This window comes from Teleopsis dalmanni, chromosome 1 (genome assembly GCF_002237135.1).
Source record: "Teleopsis dalmanni isolate 2A chromosome 1, ASM223713v2, whole genome shotgun sequence".
Classification (NCBI taxonomy): Eukaryota; Metazoa; Arthropoda; class Insecta; order Diptera; family Diopsidae; genus Teleopsis; species Teleopsis dalmanni.
Genome location: NC_051846.1, coordinates 106,969,927 through 106,975,926, shown reverse-complemented (window position 1 = coordinate 106,975,926; position 6,000 = coordinate 106,969,927).

Genomic DNA, 6,000 nt, shown 5'->3' with positions numbered 1-6,000 from the left:
CTGCAGATGCTATATTTGCATCTGGCTCGTTACAGTTCCTACAAGCATCGCTGCAAAATATGCGACTAGACAGTGATTCGCCAAAACACCAATTAATGTTATACAGCTTCTTCGACTAGACGTTTAATATCCTCGGTATACTTTTCCTCGTATATGCGTCTTCACATGATCCTAGCTATTCTACAGGTGGTTAAGTTTCACCATCTTTCCTTTACTCTCCTTGTTGGGTTGATATTCAATTTAATACAATTACTTATTGTTTGCTAAAACTCAATTTATTAAAGTTTCTTATTGTTTGCTAATACTCAATTTAAAACTCAATACTTACAAAAACAAACAAATTTAAAAACAAGGCTGATTAAATCTTTTGTAATGTTTAAAAATAATAAAATCAGTTCATGGCTAACTCTTACCGAATGTAGTCTTGTTGTTTTTTTTGCTTTCTCGTGACGTTAAATTATTCAGATCAAAGAAAAGACTTTGATCGTACATTTTTGGCGATCAATTTGAAGGGTAGTCAAATCGTTTGATTACTGTACAGTGCTAAAATCACCACCGTTCTTGTGAAAAAACTTTGTGACAGATTATTTGCATATATTTTAATATACATACCATACAGTGGCTCTAAGCTTATTTCATCCAACACCAATTTTCATCAATTGAAAATATTTAAATGTCATTTTTAAAGAAAAATATTAAGTATTTACTTCAAGAACTTCAAAAACACCGAAAATATTGTTTTAATAAATAATGAACATAAACTAAAGAAATACTCCTATTTTAATGTTCAGCTTATTATATCCACAAAAAGAAATTTCATTTGGTTCCAAAGTCAATACTTACCATGATACCGTTTCGCTTTTATCACTTCGTTAATTCTCTTCGGCATTTAACTTGCAAGTTCTTGGGTTGTTTTTGGATTGAAGCAATTTTCATCCGCTCTTGTGAACTAGCCTCTTCTTTGTTGGAAATAGTATATTGACAAATGTTTTGTTCCAATATTATCCATAAATTTTTAATGACATTTAAGTCTGGGCTCTGCGCCAACGGTGTCATCAGATGCGGGCAGTTCCAAATCAATCACGACTGTACAAACCCGGCCTTATGTTTTGGGTCGTTGTTTTAGTAGAAGCGAAATGTTTCAGGAATTCCAAGTTTCACGGCACTCTGAAGTAAATTTATTTTTAAAACGTTGAGGTACATTTTTTTGTCCATGTTACCATCAATAAACTCCGTACCTTCCCGACTATATCAGGAGCATTTATTTTGCAATTCTCTTGACTTTTCCAACAATATATCGCTCGTCAGCTGAGTTGAAATTTTTATTCGGTGCACATCTTCCCATATTTTGAGTCCTATTCTCAAAAACAAAGCGGTTAATGATGTTCTGCACAGTAGAGCGGCTTAAATTAACGGATTTCGCAATTTTTCGCTAAAGTTGACCGTCCTTAAAACGGGTTAGCACCATTACTCTGTGCTCAATTGTAGTTCGTCGTCCCATTTTTTAAAAAACTACTTATTTATCGTTGCATGTCCAAAATCACACAAAAAATTTTATATTTGGTTGCAAATACTTCAAAAATGTTACGAAAAAAAATCACGTTGCACAGCGCGACGTATTGGCGAACGTAAGCTGTGAACTTTAATTCTGTTACGGGATCGGGATTTTCCTCTTTTAGCGAAACAAAAACAAATTTTATGTACTTTGTTTCATTTATTATGTTCAATAAGCATGCCTTTCATCACTTACATTAAAAATTTAAGTGTTTTCTAAATTATTGTTAAGATACAACGTTTTAAAAATTTAAAACATTGTTGGATGAAATAAACTGAGAGCGAATATATATACAACGAAGATAAAGAAAAGAAACTGAGAGTTACTCGAAAAATTGTGCATACATTTTTCTGGATTATTCAAATAATATTCAAAATCTTGTGTAATGAGGTGAAAATATTACGCAGTACAAAAACAAAAAGCATTAATGCTACATAATGGCGCGTAAATATTTTCCCCAACCGGTCTACTTATTTAGTCTCTACTCACCACGATATTTGCTAATGTAAGAGCATTTTCTGAGAAATTTCGTTGTCTGTTTTAGTTTTTTGACATTAAAAATATGTTATGAGAAAATGCGTCAAAGTTGCAATTAAGTACACAAATACGACATTAGTGAAAGAACAATAAGGCAGAATTTGTTTTCCATTACAAAAACATTAAAAAAGGTAATTATTTCAGTAAAATATAGGCATTATTTATTATTATTATTATTATTATTATTATTATTATTATTATTATTATTATTATTGCTAGGGGATGTAGCACTGCGACCGTCGGGTCTATTGTGCCCCCTTCTGGGCTTAAAGTAGGTCTTTAAGCCCAGTTGCGTCAATAAAAAGGAGTATAGAACCTACTTTACAGAGTTTTATTGCCTCTTCCATAAGAATATACATTCCTAGGAGCCTATTTCGCATGTTCATTAGCGCAGGGCATTCTAACAGCACATGGGTGGCCGAGTCCTCATTCTCTTCACAGAATCTACAGTTTGCATCCGTAAGTATACCCAGTTTTGTAAGGAGGTGTTTTAGTCTACAGTGAACTGTTAGGATTTCTGTGATGATTCTAAGTTTTTCTTTTGATAGGTTCATACAATCCTAGTATCTCTTATTGTTATAGGTACCAATAAGTGTTTTGGATTGTTTTAATCCTGGTATATTATCCCAGTAATCCTTTTTATTCTGGTTCTCCTCTATTTTTATGAGAGAAAGGAGCGTGCTATTTCCTAGTCCACAAAAAGGTTCCGGTCTTATCATCGGTGTGGCTGCTCCTTTCCTGGCTAGTTTATCCGCGTGTTCGTTTCCGCGTACTCCAGTATGTCCTGGTACCCAAATAATCGACACTTGATTTGTTTCGCCAAGTAGATTTAGCTTATCAAGGCAGTCTAACGCCAGTCTTGAGGTCACCTGATGCAAGTTCAGTGCCTTGATCGCCGCTTGGATGTCTGTCAGTATTGCAATGTTTTTTCCCTGGCAATTCCGTTCAATATTGATGAGTACGCATTTTAAAATAGCGTAAATTTCCGCTTGGAAGATGCAAGTATTTTTTCCCAGCGCTTCCCAGTGCTTCTTGTCTGGTCCGACTATGCCCGCTCCGACACCTTCGTTCGTAAGCGAAGGTGTCCATGAGATTGTACTATTCGTTAGCTGGTAGGTTTGATTAATGCCGTCCCAGTTTCTTTTGTTGCTTAATTCAGTTCTAAAAAGCTTAGTAAAGCTGAACTTAGAATTCATTGTGTCCCATGGCATTGAAATTTTCGGACACTGCTTAGCAAGATTTTCGAACTTCTTTCTGTTAAGCCAGCTATCCGTTATATATCCTTTCTTCATTCGAAGAAATGCCCTTTCCGCTTGGGATCTGATGTATATCGGCAAGGGTGTGAGTTCTAGAAGGACCTCCATGGACAGGTCATAAGAGCTCTAGTGGCTTTCTTCGTGACCTCCTCAATGTGATGTTTCCAGTTGAGTTTTTGGTCGAGATATATGCCTAAAAACGTAACCGTTTTCTTTAATTCTATCCCAATTCCATCGAGTCTGATAGGCTTCAGATGTTGAGACTTTGTATTTTTTTGTAAAGGTTACAACTGTAGTTTTACCTGGGGTTATATTCAGTCCTATCTTGTTGCACCAGTTTTTTGTGATTTCTAATCCATGTTGGATTCTGTCGCATAGAGTATTTTCAAATTTTCTTCTGCTTGTTATGACTATGTCATCTGCATAACCTTGTACTGCTAGTCCGTTGTCTAGTTCGTGAAGTAGTTCATCCACCTGTATGCTTCACAAGAGTGGTGAGGGTACCCCACCTTGTGGACATCCTCGTGTGGTATTCATCCTTATCAGGCCCGTACTAGTGCGTATTTCTACCTTCCTAGTTCGAAGCATGTTGCTCATCCACCGTGCCAGAGTAGAGTTTATACCTCTGTTTATTAGTGATCTCTTTATAGCGTCGTGTGAAGTATTGTCAAAGGCAATTTCTATATCTAGAAATGCGCATACTGCTGTTTCCTTTTTCTCAATACTATCCCCTATTATATTTGCCAGCTCAAACAAAGCGATTTCAGTTGATCTCCCCGCCCTGTACGCGTGTTGGCATGGATGTAAAGGGGGTAGTTACAAGTGCTGCCGTTCTGATAAAGTTGTCCATAACTTTTTCTAATGTTTTTAGCATGAATGATGTGAAGCAAATGGGTCTGAAGGATTTTGGATGGAGTTGATCCTTCTTGTTTGTTTTTGGTATGAAAACTACCTTTGCCTTTTTCCAACCGTTTGGTATATACCCAAACGCAATGCTACCCCTAGTTATCTTCATCAGCGGGATTAGCAGGTATTTTATTCCCTGTTGAATAAGTGCTGAAAGTATACCATCTATGCCAGGTGATTAAAATGGTTTAAATATTTTCACCGTCTATTTGATCCTAGCTGTCGTACATAGGTATTTCCTTGCCAATAGCTGAGGCTTCTTTATCTGCTGTTTGGCAAACTTCCTGATTGGTATTCTCAGTTTCTTGTTTCTGAATATTGGAAGATCCTGGGAAGTGAGTCTCGAGAAGTAATTGGATCCTTCCCTCCTCACCTACCGTGTACGTATTGTCATCTCTTTTAAGATTGGTTGAGGAGAGTGTTTTCTCTCTGGCTAATACTTTGCAGAGTCTTGCTGCCTCTGTCGTGTGTTCTATGTTGGTACAGAACTTGCTAAAGCTTTCTCTTTTTACTCTCCTAATTTCTTCATTATAGATAGTGAGATTGCTTCTATATTCGGTCCAGCATCCAGTGCGCTTGGATCGGTTGAATAGCCTTCGAACTGATGTTCTCAATATCGTTAGTTTCTTGTTCCACCATGGTACGTCCTTGGTTGATTTTATTGAGCTTAGCGGGCAGCTACTTTTGTATGCATCAATAATGGCATTGCTGAGGTGTTCAACTGTGGATTCCAGTTGGGTTAAATGCTAAATATTTCTCCCTATATCTGACTGGTTTATGTTAATTCCGAGGTTATTCTGGTATTCTGTTTTCCGAGGGTTCCTAGCTATTCTATTGTTAGGGGGTGCTCCTTCAATGTCAAATCTTATAATTCTATGGTCTGACATCGATGGTTCATTAGAAACAATCCAATTCTTAACTAGTTCGCTACTTAGAGTATTTCCTAGAATTATATCTAGAACCTCTTCGCGTATCCTATTTACAAAGGTTGGTGTGTTCCCAATGTTTATAATTTCTAATTTATTTTTTATTATAAATTCTAGAAGGTACTCACCCCGTTTGTTGGTATCTGTTATGTGCGTTAGCGTCGCATCCGAGTATAAGCGGTAGCTTCTTATTCATGCAGTATTCCACCAGTCTGCATATGCCCTCAGGAGGTACCTGAGTTTCGTCAACGATGCTTCTGGGATTCCCGTTGATGGGAACCTGGACTGCTACGAAATCCCTGGAAAGGAATTCTGAAAGACAAAGAAAGTTAATATTTTTATTCAATAACATACGAGTTCTGGGGTTATCACATCTGATATCCCATATTACCTGTGTGTATTTAGTGGCTAGGCCACAAATCCGGTTTTTGCAAATCCAAGGCTCTTGGACCAGTATTACATTCCAGTTGTTCTTGAGTGTTGCTCTCGCGATAACCGCCGAGGCCGAGATTTCCGCCAAGTTTAGCATGGTCATGTCGAGGTCATCAATGTCCACATTTTCAAGAGGTAGAATGCTGATTTCCTCAACATGCTCGCTCCTTGTAACCTCTGCTTCAATGCTTCTTACCACCACTTCCGGTATTTCTACTCCCGGAATTGGTGATATAGCTTCTAACGATCGGTCGTCGATCCTAATCGTTAGCAGCTTCCCATTCTTCATCTCCTAGCTTTTGAATATTCTCCACAGATGTGTGTGGAGCCCTTCATTCTGTGTTACTATCAGCTTTAGCAGTTTTTCGTTTTCGACGCCTTCTGCCCT